Source organism: Macaca nemestrina, chromosome 2 (assembly GCF_043159975.1).
Source record: "Macaca nemestrina isolate mMacNem1 chromosome 2, mMacNem.hap1, whole genome shotgun sequence".
Classification (NCBI taxonomy): Eukaryota; Metazoa; Chordata; class Mammalia; order Primates; family Cercopithecidae; genus Macaca; species Macaca nemestrina.
The window spans coordinates 30,495,808-30,519,672 of NC_092126.1; the positions used below are offsets into that span (position 1 = coordinate 30,495,808).

At 35.0% G+C, this 23,865-nt stretch overlaps 1 protein-coding gene across 1 annotated transcript in view; it reads left to right on the forward strand.

Annotated features, from left to right (window-relative positions):
• LOC105465802 (TBC1 domain family member 5) overlaps positions 1-23,865 on the forward strand; it is a 570,286-nt gene that overhangs the window by 144,476 nt on the left and 401,945 nt on the right. Inside the window, exon 4 of the mRNA XM_011714415.3 lies at positions 20,391-20,514. The gene's annotated coding sequence lies outside the window, so the exon portion shown is untranslated. The remainder of the gene's footprint in view (positions 1-20,390; positions 20,515-23,865) is intronic.

Consider the following 23,865-nt stretch of genomic DNA (forward strand, 5'->3'; position numbering starts at 1 on the left):
AGCCCCCTGAGTAGCTGGGACTACAGATGCATGCCACCATGCCCGGCTAATTCTTTGTATTTTTAGTAGAAACGGGGTTTTTCCATGTTGCCAAGGCTGGTCTTGAACTCCTGAGCTCAGGCAGTTCGCCCACCTTGGCTTCCCAAAGTGTTAGGATTACAGGCATGAGCCATCTCACCCAGCTGGGTTCCACTTTCTCTACATTTTGCTAATACTTACTATTTTCCTTTTTTTTTTTTAAATCAGGATATCTAATGATACCGATAAATGACTTTTAACAAAGTAGAGAAATGATCTATTTCTTATATATTTAAGTAATTTATTTCTTTTATTTTTTTGAGATTGGTGTCACTCTGTCTCCCAGGCCAGAGTGCAGTGGCATGATGTCAGCCCACTGCAACTTCTGCCTCCTAGGCACAAGCAATCCTCTTACCTCAGCCTTCCAAATAGCTGGGACCATAAGCGTGAGCCACCATACCTGGCTAATTTTTGTATTTTTTGTAGAGACAGGGTTTTGCCATGTTGCCCAGGCTGGTCTTGAACTCCTGAACTCAAGTGATCCACCTATCTTGGTCTCTTAAAGTGCTGGGATTATATAGGCATGAGCCACCATGCCTGTCGCATATTTTATTTCTTATTTAGCAATTATATTTCTTAAATAGTAATTATACATCATTTCAGACTATCATTCAGTTCTATTTTCTCTCCAGAACTACCTGACCAGTGAACATATTTTTCCCAGAATAAAAGGTTTCTTTTCTTCATTTGCTCAAAATCATATATTTTCTTTCACATTTGTATCATTTTTTTTCTTTTAGGTATATGTGTAATTTTTTTTAATAAGAGTTTTAAATTGCCGTTCTTTTTGTTTAATGCTCATAAGAGATTTATGCCTGTGTGTGTGTATATATATATGTGTGTGTGTGTATATATATATATATAATTTTTTTTTTTTGATAGCGTACTACAGTTGTACTTTTGGGCTCCTAAATCATAAAATAACATTTTGGTAAAGTTATTTACACTCTATTTGAGGACATTTCTCAACCTCAACCTCCTAGTTAAATATAAAACAGAGCTTCCTTGTTCTTTTGCTGGCCTATCTTTCGGAGATTTCTTTTCACTATAATATTGAGTTAGTTGTACTGGTTTTTATATCCCATTTTTGTCATCATCCATCCTTTAACTACAACTTCAGAAAGGCTAAATGGGAGATGAATTTTCTGAGTTGTGAATATTAGAAAAATTTTCTATTTTATTTTCACAGTTGATTGATAATTTAGCTGGGTATATGTTTCTAGTTTAAAGTGATTTTCCTCTGAACTTTGAAAGCTTTGCTTTAATTTTTTCTACTATCCATTTTTCCTCCCGAGAAATTTGAAGCCAGTCTTACTCATTGAGGACTGTTTTAGGAGCTATCACACTGAAAACAGAATGGATAAAAATCCTTAACTTGATTAAGCTTACATTCCAGGGTGGAGAGGTTGATAAGTAGCAGGATAAATAAATAAAATATGTAGTACCTTAGATAGTGATTCTGTGAAGGAAAATAAAGCAGCCAGTGGGAGATAGAGAGTTTGGAGTATAGGGAGAAGAATGGAAATTTTAAATAGAGTGATCAGGGAAAGCTCACCGATAAGGTAACATGTGAGTAAAGACCTGAAGGAGGTGAGAGAGTGAGCTGAAGGATCACAAAGTACAAAGGTCAAACGGTATCAAGATGTAACATTGATGCAGTACGGTAAACATAGATAGAGAAGACTTAAAATCCTGGCCTTGGGGCACCTTTAGTAAAGGGGTTAGGAGAAAAAGAGGAATTAGTAGATGTGGCTAGAGAAGAAAACTCAGTGAGGTTAAGAGGAAAACTCATTTGTCTTTCAGCATATCTGAAAGTGATGTAAATGTTTGAAGGAAGGAAGAGTGATCATCTGTGAAAATCTTATTTATAGGTGAAGTTAAAGATGGACTATTCAAGGGAGAGTGGGAGGAGAAACACATGTAGCAGCAGCTTAAGGGGGAAGCTGGAGTGAAGAGAGGATTTTTTTGAATAGGAGAGAAATAGCATACTAATGGGAGCGCTCCAATAGAGAGGAATAAACTGATGATGCAAGAAAGAGTGGAAAATTGTTAAAGCAGTGTGTACAAGCAGAGATATCACCTTAAGTAGAAGCATAGGTGGTTTATTCTTAATAAGAAGGAAGGCGGAGTATATCGGCACAGATCCATTGTTAAAAAGCATTTGGTTGAGCTTTGTACTATCTCCAGGATATGTTACATACAGGATGATTACTTGCTGCCCACTTCTTTAGGCTTGTCCTGTAATTCTCCTTTGTGGTTTTTTCTTTAACAATGTAAATATATGGTGGTTCCTAGTTTAGGAATTGTGTGTTTAAAAAAAAATCTGTTAATGGAATTAAGGCATACAATAGGCATTTATGAATTATATACCTGTTGGTATTTTTAAAAAGTTTCAAGTTTGTAAATATTTCTGTCAAATGCTCTGGAGAACCATCAAGCTACAGTAAGAGTAGAAACAGGGCCATCAAAATACTTTCTTATATCGGGTTGGGGAGTTTATGGTTCAAATTCACTTACCAGAAAATGATAAAGTACTTCATGGCCTAGATTGCTTGAACAACGGTGAAATTGTAATTGTAAAAAATCTATGATGCCAAGTGTCTATTGTTCTTTATGATTCATGTTTCTCCTGGTCACCTCAGCCCCACAGCACACTTGATAAATACGGGATACAATAATGGCATTAGAATTCTCACATTTTCCTGTTGGTATAATGTGATCTCTGCTGTCTTTTTCATGTGCTTCTGAGTAAGAATGGCAACAGTGTTACCCTTTGTACTCATTCTTGCTCAAGTTCCCAGCTCTCTATAGTGATACGGTAGTTCCCTCTTACCTGGTTTTGTTTTCTGTGGTTTTACTTATGGCAGGTACTCAGCTAACTGGAGAATTACTTTTAAAGCAATGTATCCTTTATAAGAAGATTTGCTTTTTAAATTGGATGATGTGAGGAAAATTCTTTTTTTTGGGGGGGGGGAATTGATTGTGAATGTTTTTAGGTTTTCACTATGTGTGCAGTAGACATAGCTGCCACTTTTGTGTTAAACAGCGATAAAAATCGTGACGTGTAGGAAATACAAAATCTGTTTCACGTTCTCTTCCTCTTACTCATTTTTACAAGGGCTTAATGAACAGTGAAATTGACCAACAGTTTCACCTCCTTTTCCTTGCAGTTCTGGTAGTCTCTTGTGGCACTTAGTACACCTGAAAGAAGTAGCAGGAAGATGGACAAATTGGAAGGGAGAAGTTATATGAACATATGATCAGACAAATAGAAAATTAACCCATAATAATTGAAAGATGTCTGTATTTCTAATTTACATTCACCTGTGTAAAACACATTTGTCAAATATGTATTTCTATTTTATATAGAAATTTGAAGTTTTTACTTCAGATTATTCCCACTTTAGCAGTATTTGGGTTTGTACTAGTTTGTAGTGTGAACAGCTGACCCATTTAAAGGGAATTAAAAAAAACCTTTAATTTGTAATGATTTGACAGTTATGCCACTAACGTTACACTTATTAATGATAATAAGATTTCAATTCTTAAAAATATGTGCTCCACATTTTATAAGTGGTATGAACAATAATTTTGCCTCAACTTAAGAATTACTTACTTTATTCAGTATACTAGTAAACATTGGCTGAAGATTCTTTGAAAACCCCAGTTATTTGGAATATATTTGAAACCTTTGCTCTTATGTACTTCTGTTCAAAATATTACAGAGTTTTAGATGATTTAGGCTTAGAAGTTTGGAGTTTACAATTTCTGTCTTCTCAAGACTTAGAAATATGTTAGTATTATTGGAACCAAGTAGTTTTACCCACGTAATTGCCTGTCAGCTCTAGCAATGTGGAATAAAACTTATTGAAATAAGTCATTATTTCCTATGTGAAATATCCATTTAAAGTGTTTTTTACCTAATAAGCATGTATTTTAATTCTTAAAATAGAGGAAATGAAGTATTTCTATAGCTAGGGGAGATTGTCAGCTCAAGTTTGATAGTATGATGTTTGACATTAGGCCAAGGATATTTTCAAAGTTTTAAAAAATGTTTATTGTTACTTTTGTAAAATACATGTGCTTTCATTATATCTTATGTGTTAATCTAATTTCCCATTGAAGTCACCGATTAAAGGGAATTCTGTACCAGTAGGGTTCTAAAACCTTGACATTATTTTAATCTGATAACAAATGGGTTTAAGTTCATGTTCTTTCAGTTGTTGGCAACAAATCTAAACCTGTATTTTTTGGATTTATGAGGATAAATCCTGCTTTGGCAATCTTGTAGATTCCCAAGAGAATAGTTAAACAGTGATTAATCATTGTTTCTTCACTGAGTGTGCAGAAAAGAATGGAAAAGCTGCATTTCACACTTCTGAAGCAATTAATCCCCATGATCTTAGCCAGGTTTGTATTGTAGATAAGTTGGGATACAAAACGGTACCTAATTTATCAATGTATGCATGCCATAAAGTATAAAACACACAATTTATTTCATATCATTTATAGTCAAATGTAAAAAAAGAGTGACTTTGCCATATCCAAGAGTGTTTCCTACATTACCTTCATATAAACTAAGTACCAGAGATTACAATGGGATTCCTGTTTATTGTGCACATCTGGTGCAGTCACTATGCATTTTCTCATTCACTTGCTGGCATTTTTAGTGATTGTGGCATAAATCACCTTGCTAATCAGAAACATAAGTGACGGGAAGTCATCTCCTTTTTTTGAACAATGGGAAAAAACATATGGCTTCTTAGACAGTACTTGGCTGTTATACTATTTATGTGGCATTATATTCTGTATTTAGAATTTCATATTAATTGCAGTAGTTTGGTTGAAGGCATTGAACATTCAGGGTTTGTGGTCAGAGTATTTGTTTTATACCTCTTTCAAAATAAATAATCACAAAAGGTAAAATTATAATCCTTGTATTTAGAAATTTTTAAAAATTTAATTCTCGAAGGGTAGTGAATATAATAACCTTTTATCCTTGGCTTTATGATACTTACCTACCTATTCCTCCCACTTTCTTTTTTTTTTTTTTTTTTTTTTTTTTGAGACGGAGTCATGCTCTGTCGCCCAGGCTGGAGTGCAGTGGCCGGATCTCAGCTCACTGCAAGCTCCGCCTCCCGGGTTCACGCCATTCTCCTGCCTCAGCCTCCCAAGTAGCTGGGACTACAGGCGCCTGCCACTTCGCCCGGCTAGTTTTTTTTTTGTATTTTTTAGTAGAGACGGGGTTTCACCGTGTTAGCCAGAATGGTCTCGATCTCCTGACCTCGTGATCCGCCGGTCTTGGCCTCCCAAAGTGCTGGGATTACAGGCTTGAGCCACCGCGCCCGGCCCACTTTCATTTTTCTTATTATTGAGTGGCAGGAAAAGATTCGTTTTAAATGTGTAAATTTCAAATGAAAATTTGTTCAGAGAAGTTTTTAAAAATTTCTAAATACAAAGGTGGGAAGAGTTATTGAGATTAAGATGAGTTGAAGATAGTATATATTTTAAAATGCTCCTGTGGATGTTTACTTAGATGCACTGAAAGTTAGTTTTTAATTATATCTATTTCAAAACACTGCACTGATCAGAGTAAATGTTACTGTCTTTAAAGCACTAAAATGTAAATTGATAGTAGTTTGCTTTTGCATTTTTGGTGAATTGCTGTTTATTAGTTGGAATCGCTTTTTGCAGACACTATAGCTTAAAGTAAAACTTTGTAAAACTGAAGAATTCTTATATGCAGATTTTAAAGACTGCCTTCAGTGTCTGTGATAGAGTGCTTACTGTAGGTGTGGTTCCCTGCCCCACCCCACTTTCAATGGATTGTAAATATAATAGCCTTTTACTCTTGACTTTATAATACTTACTTACCTATTCCTTACCACTTTCATTTTTCTTATTATTCAGTGGCAAGAAAAGATTCCCTTTAAATGTATAACTTTCAAATGAAAATTTGTTCAGAGAAATTTGTGTCTTTTACAGTTTTTTTCCTGTATTACATGTGATTTTAAATTAGTGAGGTAAATTTTTAGCAAATATATCAGAGCTTATTTCTCAAAATTTGTGTTATTTCTTTTGAAGTGTTCCCCTTGGGAAGATGTACACATAGTCCATCAATCAAAGTACTTTTGGAATGCCTGTTTTTGAAATTTCTGTAGTGGAATTGATGTCTAACTGCTCAAAATGGGTACTTTGAAGGGAGATAAGATTCATTTTGTGTATACACATGCTACTATTTTTCTTAAAAAAAATCAATCAATCAATCATAATAGCTTGTCTTACACCCTTGTATACCTTATAGATAATTGGGCACTATGAATAGAAATACAGTTTTGAAAAACTACCTGGATTTTATATAAATGGCCATATTTATCCATTTTGTTTTAGAAATCTTCTATGATATTGTCTCAAGGACCACCTGCAACAGGAGCCCACAAATTGAATAAGTGCAACATAAGGAGAGGATTTTTTTTTTCTGTTTTTGCTTGTTTCAAAAATGCTACTATCCAGATTCTCTATTAACGTATATTGTACTATTTTAAATATTATAGTTATAACTGAATTAAGACCTTCTTTCTAGATTAAAATTATCCACTGCTTAGAACTGACTGAAATCTGTACTTTACTGCCTCACTTCTTGGCTGTTCTTTCTTCCTTCATGCTCTTATAACCTGCATCACCTCTCACCCCCCATCATTTTTTTAAGATTGAGGTGTATTTCTTGTAGAGATCAATTTAAAAGCAATACAGTCTTAAACGCATGTGTATGTGTTTTCTTTTTCTTTATCAAAATGTAAAAATTCTAGGAGGATTGGATGTTAAAATCCAAGAATAGGCAATTTAAGGAATGGCTAAGAGTATCAAAATAAATGAGGAAAAATAAAGAGTTCTATTCTTAGTAACTGAACATTTTGGAATTTGTCAGTAATGGAATTTCGAGGAAAAATTTCTTGCATAAAGCACTTGATGGAAAAAATATATTAACCTAAAATATTTGCATATTCATTATGTTTACAAAGCCAGGAATTTAATTTCTAAATGTATATCAATTTTTAATGAAATTGTACTACCAGCGACGTTGATATTCACTGTACATTTAGTTTAAATGTTGCTTATATTTTTAGAGAATTTGCATTACTTTCTTTTAATTCATTCTCTGTCTTATTTACATTCATAGTTTGTTGGTACATATTACCCTCCAAAGTAAATTCTGAACTGAGTACAGACTTTGCAAGAAAAGTTAATGTCCTTTTCTTATGTTCTCATGACATGAAGAACGAATCCTCCCCATCATAGGGATAGCCTTACTAATAATTCCCAGCCAGGCAGGTTATGTCCTGCTGTTTGTCTTTCTAGCCCTCCCTTTCCTTCCTTGTGTTTATCTGGAAGTGGCTTTTGGAATGCCAGTAGAGGTGATGTGCCTACCAGTGGTGAACCTAGAGTGCTTTCTAGTCCCTGAAATGCTATGGGGTAGGTGGTATGACACTGTTGGCCTAATCAAACCAAAATTCAAGTAAAAATGTTATTTGTGAACGTTTTCCAAGAAAGGGAGGCTTGAATTTGTAAATGGAAAGGTATTTTGAATGGCATATGTAATTCAGAATTTTTAATTTTTTTTTTGAGGCAATATTTCACTCTGTTGCCCAGACTGGAGTGCATGATGTGATTAAGGCTCACTGCAGCATCAACCTCCAGGGCTCAAACCATCCTCCCACCTCAGCCCCCACTACAGGTGCACACCACCATGCCCATCTAATTGAAAAAAAAGTTTGTAGAGATGGGGTCTCAGAATATTGCCTAGGCTGGTCTCAAATCTCCTGGGCTCAAGCAGTCCTCCTGCCTTGGCCTCCCAGTGTTGAGATTATAGGCATGAGCCACTGCACCTGGGATGTTGGAAATTGGTAATGGAGTATATTAAGTATGAGAAATGTGGAACAAGAAAGGGTGTTTTTTGTTCAAATATTTCTGTCTTTTGTTGTAATGTTTAAGGCTCTTTCTGGGTAGCATGTTTTCATTGTGGTCCTTGCTTGTTTTTCCTGTAGCGATTTAGCCTTATCTGGAACATGGAGGCTAGCAGGGTTGGCCTGCCAACCTGTGTGTGTGTGTGTGTGTGTAGGAACAGAAGTGAGTTTTTCCTAAGAAAAATCCAAGAACAAAGTGGCAAACCTGGTGACACAGTCTCAGTTGTTAGCAAAGCAGCATTTCTAAATTCAGCCTGGGGTCTGTTTTGTTTTCTGGTCCAGAAATCTTACACTTGTGGAGATAGATGGCTGGGCTGTGAGAAAATAAATCTGAAAGAACAAGAGAATCAGGAGAAGTATTATAAGATGCTTAGAGACAAGCAACATGGCCCTTCTACTCTCTGAGCGACGAAGGCAAAGGGATTCTGTCTTTGCCATAGTCCACGAATTAACTGTCATTTTGCAGACTCCACTGTGCTAACAGTGTTGGAAAGGTGTTGGGGCATCATGGTTGATAGCAGTGCTACTTGGTAAGGCAGTCTTTAGAGCAGAGGGGAGGTTGGGTTCAGTGGGAGTGGGGATATATTGAAGAAGCTGCAGTGGTGCCCTGTTGGTGACAGTAGTGACCTGCTATAATCAACAGTACACAGCAGAGAGGGCAACAGATATCTCAATGGGGGAACAGGTGAGGCCCTCCCATGCTTAATTTGGAGGCAATGGAAGCAGCAGACCTTAAATATCACATAGGGATAGATGTGCCATGGTAGGTGAGTGTTAGCTGATTGGTCTTTTTCAGGAATATGTGAGATATTTCAGGATGATTCCCAGCAAAGTTCTGGGAGGACAGCTTAGAGAGGCCTTTCATTCTGCATTAAAGATAGAGATGAGAATCACCAAGCAGAAATTACATTTGTTTTGTAAAGTAATTTACAAATTTATTGAGATACTAAAGGTCTCTCTTTTCTCCTTACTTTTTAAACTTCTTTCCATGAAGTACTTTTTACCTACTGTGGCAGTGTTCTAGGTGCTGGATCAACAGAGTTAAAATATGATTTTTTCCAATAGGAGCTTGTAGTTTATAGAGGAAAGAGTAGTAGTTAAAAAATTAACATCTAGTGTGATGAATAATGTGATAGATTAATGCATGGGAAACAGTGTACCCCAGAAGAAGGGTTCTTAAACCAGCTTGGAGGTCAGGATGGAGGATAGTTTCAAGAAAACTTCCCTGAGAATGTGCAGGCTGAATGTATATGAAGAATATTGAAATATTGAAAAAAGACACTCTAAGCAGACGGAAATACTGCCTGGGTAGCCTAGAAATGTCTACAAACCTAAAGTGTACTGAGGAACTGCAAGTAGTTTGGGTTTGCAAATTGAGTAAGAATGAGACCTGAGACTATAAATACAAAGTAGATTTTTGAAGAGTCTTGTGGGTTATGCCAAAAATTTGGGCTTTGTTTTTTTCTCCTAGAAGAGGAAAGAAAAATGAAAAATAGAAATAGTCTCAAATTGCAGTGCTAGGCATTGTGATCTACTGCAGGAATTTAAGCCAAGGAGAGGTGAGATCAGATTTGAATGTTAGAGCACTTATGTGGAATTTAGCAATTAAGATGAGAGGCAAAATTCAAGAGCCCAGATACTTACAAGGAGACTTTACACTAAATTAAGTCAGGGTCAGAGGTAAGGGAGAAGAAGGGACTAAATTGATCATATTTGGCAGTTGATTGCATCAGAGAAGGCCAGAAAGGAAATACTGGCATTTGACCTGCGTGAGAGGTTGGTTGATAAGGCCATCCCTACAAGAGAATACAAGAGGAGCAGTTTGAAAGGGGAGAGGATGACTTCTGTTTGGACATCTTATTGATTAAAGATAGGAGATGGTTGAATGTATGGATCTCTCAAGGCCAGGAGATCAGTTTCTGTAAGAGATATGTACTTGGAATCACTAACATAAATGCTGGCATGAACTTATTTAAAAATTATTTGCTAAGCATTTCCCAAGCATTGTGTTTGGCATTGATGGAACAAAGATGAATAAGTGTATTTGATGGGTATCTAAGGTTGCCCAGGGATTATAGGTAGAGATAAGGAGAAGTCCTTGGATAAATTGACTACTATCAAGCCAAGTGATGGGAAAAGAGAAACTTGGCCAAGAGATGAAGGAGGGAAACAGTGAATAACGATATGCCTGAACACACAGCTGGAGACAACAACACGACAGTGTGAAAAATAGAGGGATTAGAAGTGAAGTGCCAAAAATGGTCGTCGAATTTGACATCTCTGTGTAATGTGCCTTAATAAGCAATTGGAGTGGAGTGGTTTGAAGCAAAAATCAGCCTATTGGGTAGTTGATATATAAATGGAACATGAAGCATTATAGACTATCAGTGAAAGGTACTATGTTACTATTATCTGAAGAACTGACTGTCAGAGGGGGACACAGAGCAGCAGAGATTTGTTGTTCTTGATTTAGGGGAGACTTTTTTTTAACTGAGAATGCAAGAAATATGAAAGGTGTAGATTTGACATGACAATTCAGATCTCCCAGGAGGCAGATGCCAAGATGGAATTAGCAGCTTAAGAGATTTCTTGGGGGGAAATCTTAGGAGGGAGGGAGGGAGGCGGGGGAGAGAGAGAGATGGGGGGGAGGGAGGGAATAAGCAGGCAAAGCCTTCAGACTCATGTAGGTTCAACACCTATGGTAAGAGAGGAGTAAGGAAGACAGATTGGAGAGGAGGAACTTCAGATTCCAATGCAGTTTTCAAAAAGTCCCAGCTGAGACAATGGTGAGGGGATAATGCAGTAGACAGAGCAAATTTTGCCTATTACAAGATGCCTTGTGTTGGCAGGAATGGTTTTTCCTGCAGCATCCCTGTCATTGTTTGGGAGCTGCATGGCCTTGTAAGATGTATGGGGAGAGTATGGCCTTGGCTTAAACACTACAGTGAATCCTGAAAGTATGAAAGCTGGATATTGTCAGCTGACTATAATTCCCCACAGCATTTTGTCTCTTGAGTAGTACATCTCCTTGGCTGCCACAGTGGATGTAGGTGTTTGAGTTGGGTGAAAGGGTCAAAGATGGAAGGAATTCCTGTTGGTCCATTATTTCCTCTGCCTTCAGGAAATTAGGTGTAGAGGAAGAGAAGGTGTGTGAGATTGTGAGTGTTGGAAGGCTTTCAGGACTTGATTAACACAGAAAGAGAGAGCAATGGACTGGTGAGATGTTAGTTGAAATAGTAGCTCATAGAGTCTAAGATTGATAAGAAAGGAAATGAAGCAAGAAGGAGAATAAGAGATTTAAATCAAATGAAGTCAAAGAACTAGATTTTTCAATGTGCTTGAAAGTATTTGTACTGAGAGTTCAGGAATAAGAGAACTTAAGGATGGAGAGAATTGTGATGATAAAGTGGTATATTAGTTTAAGATTAATAGCTGAGCTCCACGAAATGGTGATATTTTGAAATCCCATCATGTGAATTAAGAATAAAATGTTATCAGCACAAAATGACAATTATAGGTATGCATCATAGAATCACAGCCATAAATACCATGAAAAAGTACAAAGGTATTGTAGTTGCTTAGTTTTTGTAGTGTAACTTTACTGTAAAGCTAACTTTCAGAGTCACTTGTAATAATCAGGTTTCTTGATTGACTAATCTATTCATTGTCAGGGAATGCAAATTTTTTTCCCTAGGAATTTTTTTTATGTGTTATTTTTCTCAATTTCTCTTATAGCCTAAGAAAATATTTTAGTGCTTTTGTATTTCTCAACTCTTTTGAGTCAAGCATGTTGCCCTCTCCTAAAGGATCTGTTTGTGTCTCTAAAAGTCACCTGGTGGAAATGTTAGAGAAGTGAAAAACCTTGAAAACCTGTATATCCAAACATAACTTTAACTGATTAAGGACATATAGCAGTATTAAATACATGTAAACAACTTTTCTGTAGTTCTCTCTTTGTAGAGGGGACTTAGAGGTTGCAACAATAACTTTAACAATTAAAATAATATAATAAGATGGAATGATGGAAGGATGAACAAATACATCGACATTATGATACTGAAGTACAATAAAATGTAATTGAAGATTCTGGATGATAGACATGAGTTTGCAATGTAATTTTTTTCACCTTTTCTGTATATTTGAAAATATAATAAAATACTGAAAAAGTAGAATAACATCTGCAACTTTGAAATGCATTAAAAATAGGATGGTCTAGTAGATGTAGTTAGGTAAGTGATAACAATACATATAGTAAAATGTCAATTGTAGAATCTAGGTAGTGGGTATGTGAATATTTACTATAACATTCTTATAACTTTTCTGAAAGTTTGAAAATTTTCAGAATAAAATGTTGTAGAAAATAGTGTTATAAACAGATTTTCTAGTTAGAGATCTGAGTTATAGTTGTGTGAAGTTAGGCAAGTTACTTAATCTGTGAGCCATGGTTTCCTCATCTGTGAAGTGGGAATAATGCCTAGTTTGTAAATTGTTTTGAATGCTAGAGAAAAAAAAAATCTGTCAAGCTGCTGGCGAATGATAGGCATTTGATAATGCTTCTGATAATACTGAAACCATACACTTCAAATTTATATATTGTATCTTGGTTCTTGCTTACTAGTTTTTAAATTTCAGAATAAAATTTTATGGATATGTGGGCCAGTTGACTTACTGGATGGAACTCAGGATAAGGTAAGGTCAAGGCCTCCACTTTCAGAGTCTGTATGTTTCATACTGGCTAAGTCTCCAAGAGTCACAGCTTGAGCTCTACTAATGGAAAGTTGGGATCATTCTCATACCAATGATGGAACCTCTGACTTTCTAGTACCTATAAAAAACACTTTTGATGTACCTTTTAAAATATTTTCATTTTGTAAATTGCTTATAAGTTCTCCAAAGTGAAGAGACTGTATATATGTCTTAATTGATAATTTGATGTGAATATATGTATACCATATGTCACTGCTAGCTTTTTTGATGCATTAAGTTTTGTAGAATATATAGTAGACGAAAATTATATTTACTGCTAAATAAACATTTATAACATGTATTTACATATTTGTAAATATATATTGCTTAATAATCAGTATTACTTTCTCTGTCAGTGATGTGTTTTTCTTTTTTCCTAACAAAAACCAGTTATCCTTTGGTTCCTTTTAAAGAAATGAAGTTGGATTTCTGGTTTGAGTTTCAGGCTCAAGTGCATTTATAATATACAGTCCTCTTGTTTTTTTATTTGCTCTGTTTCATATGCAGGGTGGATAAAAATTACTGAACTTTTAATATTTATGTAAATTTATTTAAAATTAAATTCAAATTTACTACCATATGCCTCATGGGCTAAACATAATATAGACTATTATAATCATTTATATAAATTGGTTTTAAAAACCAGTTCAATATGTTGAATCAATATGTCATGAATTTCATATCTATATAGTTGTCATCCTAGTAAATTCCATGACATGTACTTTTACAGCATACAGATTTTAAATAAAATTGAATAGACTTTTCTAGCCTGCATTATGGAGGAACTTCTGTTGTCATCCAGTTGACTGATTTAATATTAGAAAAGAACCTTGATGCTTAAATGTGAACCAGCCAGATTTTGTATATCTATCAAATCTTTTAGGATTGGGTTTTTATCTTTCAGTGATATCTGTTGATTATTCTCTGTTTGCAAATTTTTAGATGATGTAGAATAACATGAAAATAAATATTTACTTCAAGGGGTTATTCAAAGAGTGCCCTTGTTCTCTTTCTGTGGGTATTTGCCAGTGTATGGCTACAAATCTTTATGAAACATTAGGGTAATTACAAGGCATCTTTAAACCCGTATACCTATATATTTTGTCAACTAATGAAGAGTAAAAGCACGTCTTATGTGTATGCAGGGCAGATCTGTGATTTTTTTGAAACTAAAATGCATCAACATATTCAGATAGTTGGGGAGCAGTACTTTATTAGGAATACCAAATGCTGTATAGCTACATGAGTAAAAATTTAAACATGAGTAAAACTTGGGCAATTTTAAGATAGAAGAGATAAAAAGAAATATTGGGAGCAAAAAACAGGCAATATATAATGTTATATGTTAATATTATATATGTTATTCTTGAGCAAAAACCTAGAACAATAGTAATGAATTATAAAATATGAAATATGTTTCCTATTGCCAATACAGAACAAAAATTTCCTTTTTATTCTTAAAAGATCTTATGATTTAAATGTTAATTACTTAAATTCTGGTAAAAATTTCAAATAAGGGAGATTTAGTATAATCAACTTATATATTTGTCATTGACCTTGAATCTTAACCAGTGCAATATCATATTTTACTGTGAAAGTATAAAAATTAGTTCTTTTATTAGTAAAATTTAATGGTTATACTACTGAATGCTTAACAAAATAATATTTAATATATAAACAAAAGCAGTTTCTACCAACTCTGACAGTGTTCTCTTTTTGTAACCAAACTATGTTAATGTGGGTTGACCTGCAGTTAGTCTTTATAGTTATAAAGAATTAGAATAATCTGTTTTTAAAGAGTAATATATACCTTTCTAGCAACCTCTCTGTCATTCATTTGCTAAATATAAATTAGTAGTGAAAATACATGTATATTTTAAATTCTTAGAGAATTTTTCCTAAACAATTGCCTGTTAGGGTCATTTGTTCTGAAAAATTATTCCTCCTACATTCAAAATTAAATGAAAAATGTAGAAGGGTGTTCACCTTTACGTTGCCATTCTAAATGCTTGCTAGAACATTATTAGTAAAGCCTGCGATGCTCTATGAAGAGAAGAGTTAGGAAGGAAAGCAGAATTAGTATACTCTTGTTTTGATTCAGTAGGTCAGGGTTTTTAATTAGTTTTGTGTAACCTGAGAATTTTATACCTGGATGCTTATTCTTGAATATCTTTTGGTCTTTTATACTTGTATGGTTCTTACCTTGTCATATATAGGTATATTTTGTTTATTTAGACCAATTTCTAATTGTCTTCAGAAAGCATCAAAGACTGAAGACTAGGTAATTTATTTTCAATGTGTAGTATTAACTGCTGTGCTGTATATACATTTTATATTTATGTCAGGAAAGGGTTGCAGAGGGGTGCTTTAGAACCACCTTTTCAGCTCTAAATAGCTATTGTGTACATATGGTAAGGTACTGCTGCTTAACAATTAGTAACTGCTTTGATGAAACTAAATTACATGTTTAAGTTCCCATCAGGAAGTCGCTTCACATATCTGTATTAATGTATTCAAGGCTTGAGAAGGAAAGTTAATTTTCCAGCTTAAATATTTAATTCAAGCTTAAAATTTAGTCTGTAATTAGAGCTCCCAAATGGCAGGAACATGGAGTATTTGTCCATTTTAATTAGATTGTTGTTTACCTATTAATTATATATCATATCTTGTCATATAGTTTTGATGGTAACAGATGGTGCTAGGAGTTAGTAAGGGTTTGAACAAAATAAGATTCCACATGATTTATTAAGTTGCACTTTATTAGTGAGTGGTCTGCTTTAGTCAGGTTATTCTCCCAAATAAGGACTGTGAAACATTTCACTAATTTTGGTAATTATTCTTTTGTGGACTCTTAAGAAATATTGAGCATAAAAAGTCTGAGATGAGAGATGTCTATTTAGAAACAAAATGAATTACTGGAGGCATCTTTATATTTAAGGAATATATATTACCAAATCATATAATTGGTATGAAGTTTAATGGATTTTGCTAGGACAGTGTTAGGGAAGCAAAATTTCATGTGTTGGTAAAAATGTAGGCATAGGAAATGTTTTATATATGTATGTAAAATTATGATTTAGGATAGGAGTATAATAAGATGATGATTTAGTTATGTATATCAAAGACATTCCTTTCCTGCCGTTTGAATTTAACAAAAAGACTAGGTTCTTTGTTTACCAAAATATTCTAAGAGGAGTTCTAGTGTCTGGTGAAGTCGAACAACAGAATTTCCATATTCAAAAAGTAAATGTCAACTAAATAGACCTTCTAAGTTTGTTTATTCAAGATTTTATTAATTTTTCTGGTTAACTACCCAGTGTTCTAAAAGGAATAAATTTTATTTATGTGTATATGCATATATATGTGAAGGGATACAGACAGTAAAACAGAGAGAGGAGAGGGAAAGGGAGAAAAGGAAGGAGGGCTTAAAATTTTCAGCTTTTAGTCTTAGGTAGTTTATTTAAAATTTATTGGAATCCTTAATATCATTAGCTTTGGTTTGTGTTACTATTTATTAACTCTTAAGGTTCTTATTTTGAAATTGATGATGAGTGTTTTATAGCAAAAAGTAAACAGAAGGCCCTACTTTTATTAATTTAAAGATTTGCTCCAGAAGGGGATCCCTGATTCCTGTGTATCAGATCTTCAAAACTGTGGCCTTCTGTTACCTTTTACCTTCAGTAAGCAGCTTTGTTTTTGTTTGTTGTGTTTTGTCTTGTGTTGTTTTTGTATTTTAGTTTGTCCCTACTTATCAGTTTTTAGAAATAAAATTTGCTCTTGGTGACAAAACTATTAATAATAATTCTTTGTGGTGGGGTGGTATTTTAAGGTAAGTGCCTAATTCCACATGTTCACAGCAGACTGTAAGATGTGTAATCCATGAACTCCTAGTGTGTACAAAATGCTCACATAACTGAATATATTAAGCACTTAAGCTTATCTGTGTTACGGAATTGAGATCTTTATCACTATATATTACAGTGTCTTTAAAACTGATTTATTCAGGAAAGAACTAAGTGATTTTTTTTTCTCTACTGAATGAGGAAATTGTCATTTTAATGTGGCTTTAGTTTCATGTTTTTCCTCCTTAGAATACTGAGTGCTTAAAAAACAATCTCAAATATTGTGCTATAATGTTATAATATAGGAAGGATACTGCAGTATAGTTATAGTAATTAAAGAGACTATTGGAAGAAAAAATTATTTTTCATTTAGAATACCTGTAACCTTAGCTTGAAAGTTTGAATTTTTAACATTTCTTCCCTTTGTGAAAATGTGGGACTATATTTCCTTTGGCAAAGTTTTTCAAATGTAACCTACTAATTTTCAAAAACAGAAAAACACTAAAAGCATGTAAATTACTCTAATTTGAAAAGTTATCCTTTATAAAGGAATGAGATTATTTCTTTTTGTTAAAGCATGTGAAATATCATATACATTGGTTGTGTTGTTTTATCTGAGGCAATAGATATATAAATAAACGACTATTTGTTGTTGTCAACAGAAATAGCAATTGAAAATAGAAATGAGGTTTTCTTTGCAGTTGATTCTTTTCAACTCCTGGCCTATCACTTTGCTTCTTGGAAAGACTTTTATTTCAACAGCCAGCCATGCATATATTTACCTTTTCCAAAGAAAATTGTAGTACTGATTACTTTTTCTGTAATTATTATGGTCTTTCTTTTCTTAAAATAGCAATATATGAAAAATATTTAGGAAAATGTGATGATTGATGAATTAGTTTTACTACTTAATACTGCTTTCAAGCAACATAATCAGTTAACTGATACTCCTTAAGGACTTTAAACATAGTACACCAAAACTGTTACTGAATGAACAGCTAATGTGCTTTGGAGTAGTGACCATTTGGGAAAAGATGATTGTAGGATTGACCTCCTAGTGATATGCAATCAGTGTTTTTAGACAGTGTCTTAAAAAAGTTAATAGGTTCCATTAAATCCAGTTCCTTAGGCACACAAGTTTCCCCAGAACAGGTTTTAGGAGTAATAAGTACTGGGACAATAACAACTAAATACTAATTATTCTAAACATTAAAGAACAGAGGTTTTTTTTTTTTTTTCCTTCCTAGTAGAAAAACCTAACTTTAGAGTTCTCAACTTTCATTTTTTTCTTATATAATTGAGCAAAAGCACAACAAAAGTAAATATATGTTATATTTGATTTTGGGGCTCATTTTATTTTTTTCTTCTTTTTTTCCCACTCATGGTACTACTATGCATTGTGACAGGTTCAAAATTAAAAATAATATGTAAGCGGGATGTTGAAATCATCATGATTTGATGTCTGGATGCTGATTTGTTTTTAACATATAGGAAAAATGATAGCCATTTGTCTATGCTGACTACTTAAAAGAGAGGTGAGGATTTGATGAGATCCTCAGTGGTAGTGGTGGGACATACATAGGGCATCGACTAGCATGGTGGGTAGGATGGGTGAATGCAGATTCTAAATATATTAGAAGTTCCTTGCCTGGAACTCCTACCTCCTTCTTTCTTTAAGAATCAGTTCAAATTTATTTCTCTCGTAAAATATCTTAGCTTGTACATTCATTGTCACTTTGTGTGTACACTGATCATATTGAATTATGATTGTTTACATGTCTGTTTTCCATTAAACTGTAGGCCCATGAAGCTTAAGGGGGGGTAGTAATTTATTTATATTTTTGCGTCCAATGTTTTCAGCACAATGATTTGATTCATAATAGATGTATAATAAATGCTTGTTAAAAGATGAATAAAAGTATTTCATTTTATAGGGTATGGCTATCATGAAAGAGAATGCAGTAGATCTGTGAGGAGCTCTGTAAAGTTTTTCAACTTTTAAGTAATGATAAAAATATTTTTATAAGGCAATGTCTGGGTTGTTTTTTTCTCCAATTTGCTTTTCCAGGTTCAACTATCTTTATTTTTTGCTAATGTATAAGTACTTCATGTGTTTGCTAAAATAGTCAAACAGTACCGAAATGTATGAAGTTAAAAACCACTTGTAATTCTTTCCCCAGTGATGACCATTGTTTCTTACTTGAATATGTCCTTCCAGACTGCTTTTTAAAAATATCTTTGTCTTCTCTCATTTCCTTTTAAAATTGTATAAGCCCTTTCTAAAGATACTGTTTTGAAATCTTAATTCTTTACTCTTCACATTGTGAGTCTATAACCTTATATTATACAGAATGTACTTTGAGAATTCCAGGTGACATTTTCAGACCTTAAGTGTACTTCATTTTGAAATATATTTTTGCCTTTGCTTCTATGATATTATGCCTTCCTGATTTTCCTGATTCATTGTGTTGTATTCCTCAAGATCTAGTGCTTTTCTCTTCTCACTATACCCTTCTCTTGGCAATCTAGTCTGTGTCTATGACTTCAGTTAACCACTTTGTATGCAGGACTCCCAAGTTAACAGATCCAGCCTAGGCTATTGTTATGACCTCCAGGCCTGCATATCTATCTATCTATTTGATGTCACTTTTCTTGGATTTCATGATGGTTCCTCAAATTTGACGAGTCTAAATTTAAGTTTATTATATTCTTCCTTTGTTCAGTCCTTCTCTGTTTAGTTTTCCCAATTTTAGTCAAGAATATCTTTCTATCCAGTTGTGCAACCAGAAAACTCTCTTACCATAACTAATCCATCAACAAATATCCCCTTATCATGTACGTAACTGATATATTTACGGATTTGTTTGGGACTTCGTTTTAATCTGTTGATCTATATGTCTCTCTTTACACAAACCTTACACCTTTAAGTAACAGGATTTATTGTTTTTCTACATTATAGGGCTATTCCCTTTATATCATTATTCTTTTAAAAATTGTAGGTATTCTCAGACAATTTACATGGACTTCAGAATCTTCCTGCCGTCTTCTGTCTCACAGTCCCTTTGGAATTTTTATTAGATTTGCATTAGATGTATCAATTACTTTATAGAAAATTTATATATGCCAATAATAAGCATTCGCATCCAGGAGTATGTTGTGCATCTTGATTTGCCATTTGGGTCCTTCAAACAAGTCACACTTTTTTTTTATATCTAGGTTTTCATAATGCACCAAGACTGTTGTTGCCCTTGTGCTGGGTTATTTTAGTTATGGTTGGTATTGGTTTGTTTGGTGTTTAGCACAGTCCCTGGCATATCACTCACAGTAAATATTAAGTTTTGAGCAGTGTTTAGTGTTTAGGGAATCTTTCTTTCTTTCTTCTTTTTTTTTTTTATAAGTCATGCAGTCTTATTTTATGATTTAAAATTTTTTAAATTTGATTATCTTCAGTTTTTGTAGACACTATTAGGTGCAAATTATAATTTTGTCTTCCTTTTAAAATTTATACTTCTGATTTCTTTTACTTGACCTACTGGGTTGGGTAAAATCTCTCTAACAATGTTGAATTAATAGGATTGGCATTAATAGCTAATATCTTTAGGTATCTGTGTTTAAATGGCAAAATCCATTTATGTTTTGCATTATAAATGCTATCTATGAGTTTTTTTTTCACCCTAATGCTGTATTGATGCATGGAAGTTTTATATTTTGTTTGCTTAGTTTATTTTTATTTTAATTTAGTTAATTAAATTTTTTTTAGAGATGGAGTCTCACTCTGTCATCCAGTCTGGAATATAGTGGTGCAGTCATAGCCCATTGTAGCCTCCATCTCAAGGACTCAAGAGATCTTCCCTCAGAGGCCTCCCAAGTAGCTGGGATTACAGGTATGTGCCATCATACTCTGCTAATTGAAACAAAGTGTTTTTTTAATCAAAGGTTTGCCACATTGAGTGACACATTGTTACGTCTTTTTTCCTTTAGTTGACTTACATAATCAGTTAATAGACTTTCTAATCTTTGCCCTTGCATTTTTGAAAAGATTACTTCTTGTTCATGATGTATTGTGAGATCGTTCCTCTTGTGCTCTCTTTGTCATGTTTTGGGGTTAGGATCATGCCAACATAAAATGAACTGGGACAGTTTCTTTCTTTTTGGAAATTTGTCCTTTCTTAGAACAGATTTGTCCTTTCTTATTTTTTATTTCATTTAGCTCTTCAAATTTGTTGGCCTAAAGCTGTACATAATACTCTTCACCCTCCCGCTCCAGTGTTTAAATAATCTTATTGAGGGCTGGTATTATATTATCTTTCTTGCTGTTACTAAGAATACTTTGTTTTTTCCCCTTCCACTTGGTCAACTTATCAAAATTTAGTCTATTTTAATGAGCTTGCAAAGAAGGAAAGAACTAGCTTGTTTGCTTCTCTGTCTGCTATTTTATTTGGTTTATTTTGTTTTTATAATCTTCTTAAGATAAGTGCTGGCTCATTTATTTGTTATATTTTCTTTTGTTTTACATTTAACAGAGTGCTAATTTACGATTTTTTTTGCTCTTACTAGAGCTTTGATTGAACCCTCTAAGTTTTTACATGTATATGTAAAAAAGTGTGTGTATCATTTGTATGATATGTGTATGAAATTAATTTGCTTTAATTAGCTTTCAACCTTTTCATCATAACATAGATCACAGATACAGAAAACCATTCAAAACAAATATATGTCTTGGTGAATTATTTTAAGGTAAACATGCTTGTAATTATTACTTAAGTCAAGAAATAGAACTTTACCAGCCACTGCAGAAGCTCTTCAATGTGTTCTATGCCAGTCACAACCCTCTTTTTCCCTCCAAAAGTAACTTCTGACTTTCAGAATAATAAATTATTTCTGTTTCTTTTTTTTTTTTTTTTTTTTGAGACGGAGTCTTGCTCTGTCGCCCAGGCAGATCTCAGTGGCGCAATCTCAGCTCACTGCAAGCTCTGCCTCCCGGGTTCACGCCATTCTCCTGCCTCAGCCTCCTGAGTAGCTGGGACTGCAGGCGCCCGCCACCGCACCCGGCTAATTTTTTTGTATTTTTAGTAGAGACAGGGTTTCACCATGTTAGCCAGGATGGTCTCGATATCCTGACCTCGTGATGTGCCCACGTCGGCCTCCCAAAGTGCTGAGATTACAGGCGTGAGCCACTGCGCCTGGCCCTATTTCTGTTTCTTTATGGTTTTGTCACTTAAGTGTGTGTCTCTAGACACTATAGTTTAGAATTGTTCATGTTCACTTCAAAAAAGTTTTTTTGTTATTTTTTTTTTTTTTTTTTTTTTTTGAGATGGAGTCTTGCTCTGTCACCCAGGCTGGAGTGCAGTGGTGTCATATCTGCTCACTGCAACTTCTGCCTCCCTGGTTCAAGCTATTCTCCTGCCTCAGCCTCCCTAGTAACTAGGATTACAGCTGTGGGCCACGACGCCCAGCTAATTTTTGTATTTTTAGTAGAGATGGGGTTTCACCATGTTGGCCAGGCTAGTCTTGAACTCCTGACCTCATGATCTGCCCGCCTCAGCCTCCCGAAGTGCTGGGATTACTCCCAAAGTGGTGTGAGCCACGGGACCCGGCCTCCCCTGCGCGCCCCCCCTCCCCCCGCACTTTTTTTAGACAGGATTTTACTCTGTTGCCCAGGTTGGAATGCAGTGGCATAATCACAGCTCATTGCAGCCTTGAACTCCTGGGCTCAAGTGATCCTCCTGCCTAAGCCTCCTGAGTAGCTAGGACTACAGATGCATACCACCATGGACCATGGCTGGCTTATTTTTAATTTTTTTTAGAGACACGGTGTCTCATTTCATTGCCCAGGCTAGTCTTGAGCTCCTGGCTTCAAGTGATCCTCCCGACTCGTCCTTCCAAAGTGATGGGATTGCAGGGGTGAGCCACTGAGTCTGGACTATATTTTCCTTTGAAGACTTTCTTAAGCAGTAGGTTTTTCCCTCCAGCCCTTTCTTTTCTTTATATGTTATTCACTGAAGTACCTGAGTTGTTTGACCTGCTGAGTTCCCTACAATCTGTATTTTGTCCATCTTGTATTCATGGTGAAGTTAAACATTTTGTTCTATATTTTTTTCTAAGTTGGCAGGTAGGGTCAGAGTTTGATTACATTTAAACTTAATCCCTTAGATAGGACTGTAGGTGCCATTGTATTTTCTCATCAGGAGGCACATAGTGTCTTTTTAAAATTTTAAATGTTGGCAGGTATTGATTCTCAAAGCGTGCATCCATTAACTCATCATGTCATATGTTATATAGTGTTTTTGTTATGTAAAGTAACTAGAAATGAAATCTGTTTCCATTTGATTATCTAACAGGGACTTTTTTGTCATTAAGAAAGTCTAGATTTGGCCGGGCGAGGTGGCTCACGCCTGTAATTCCAGCACTTTGGGAGACTGAGGTGGGTGGATCACGAGGTCAGGAGTTCGAGACCAGCCTGGCCAATATAGTGAAACCCGTCTCTACTAAAAATACAAAAAATTAGCCGTGCATGGTGGCGGGCACCTGTAGTCCCAGGTACTTGGGAGGCTGAGGCAGGAGTATCGCTTGAACTCAGGAGGCAGAGGTTGCAGTGAGCCGAGATCGTGCCATTGGACTCCAGCTAGGGCAACAGTGCGAGACTCTGTCTCAAAAAAAAAAAAAAAAAAAAAAAATTCTAGATTTGTATTGCGGTCAGTGAATGTGAATTCTACATTCTCACAGTGTATGAATATGATCTTTATCTCCTCTTACATAAGAAAATTTGCAAATGTCTTATGGCATTTGTAAAGATTTACCTTATTTTGCTTGTCATTTAAATGTTTTAGGCTGGGCTTGGTGGCTCATGCCTGTAATACCAGCACTTTGGTGGGAGTCCAAGGTGGGCAGATCACTTGACGTCAGGAGTTTGAGACCAGCCTGGCCAACATGGTGAAACCCCATCTCTACCAAAAATACAAAAAATTAGCTGGGTGTGGTGCTGCATGCCTGTAATGCCAGCTACTTGGGAGGCTGAGGCAGGAGAATCGCTTGAACCTGGGAGGCAGAGGTTGCAGGCAGCTGAGATGCCACTGCACTCCAGCCTGGGCAACAGAGCAAGACATCGTCTTAAAAAAGAAAAAAAAGGGCCGGGCGTGGTGGCTCAAGCCTGTAATCCCAGCACTTTGGGAGGCCGAGACGGGCGGATCACTAGGTCAGGAGATCGAGACCATCCTGGCTAACACGGTGAAACC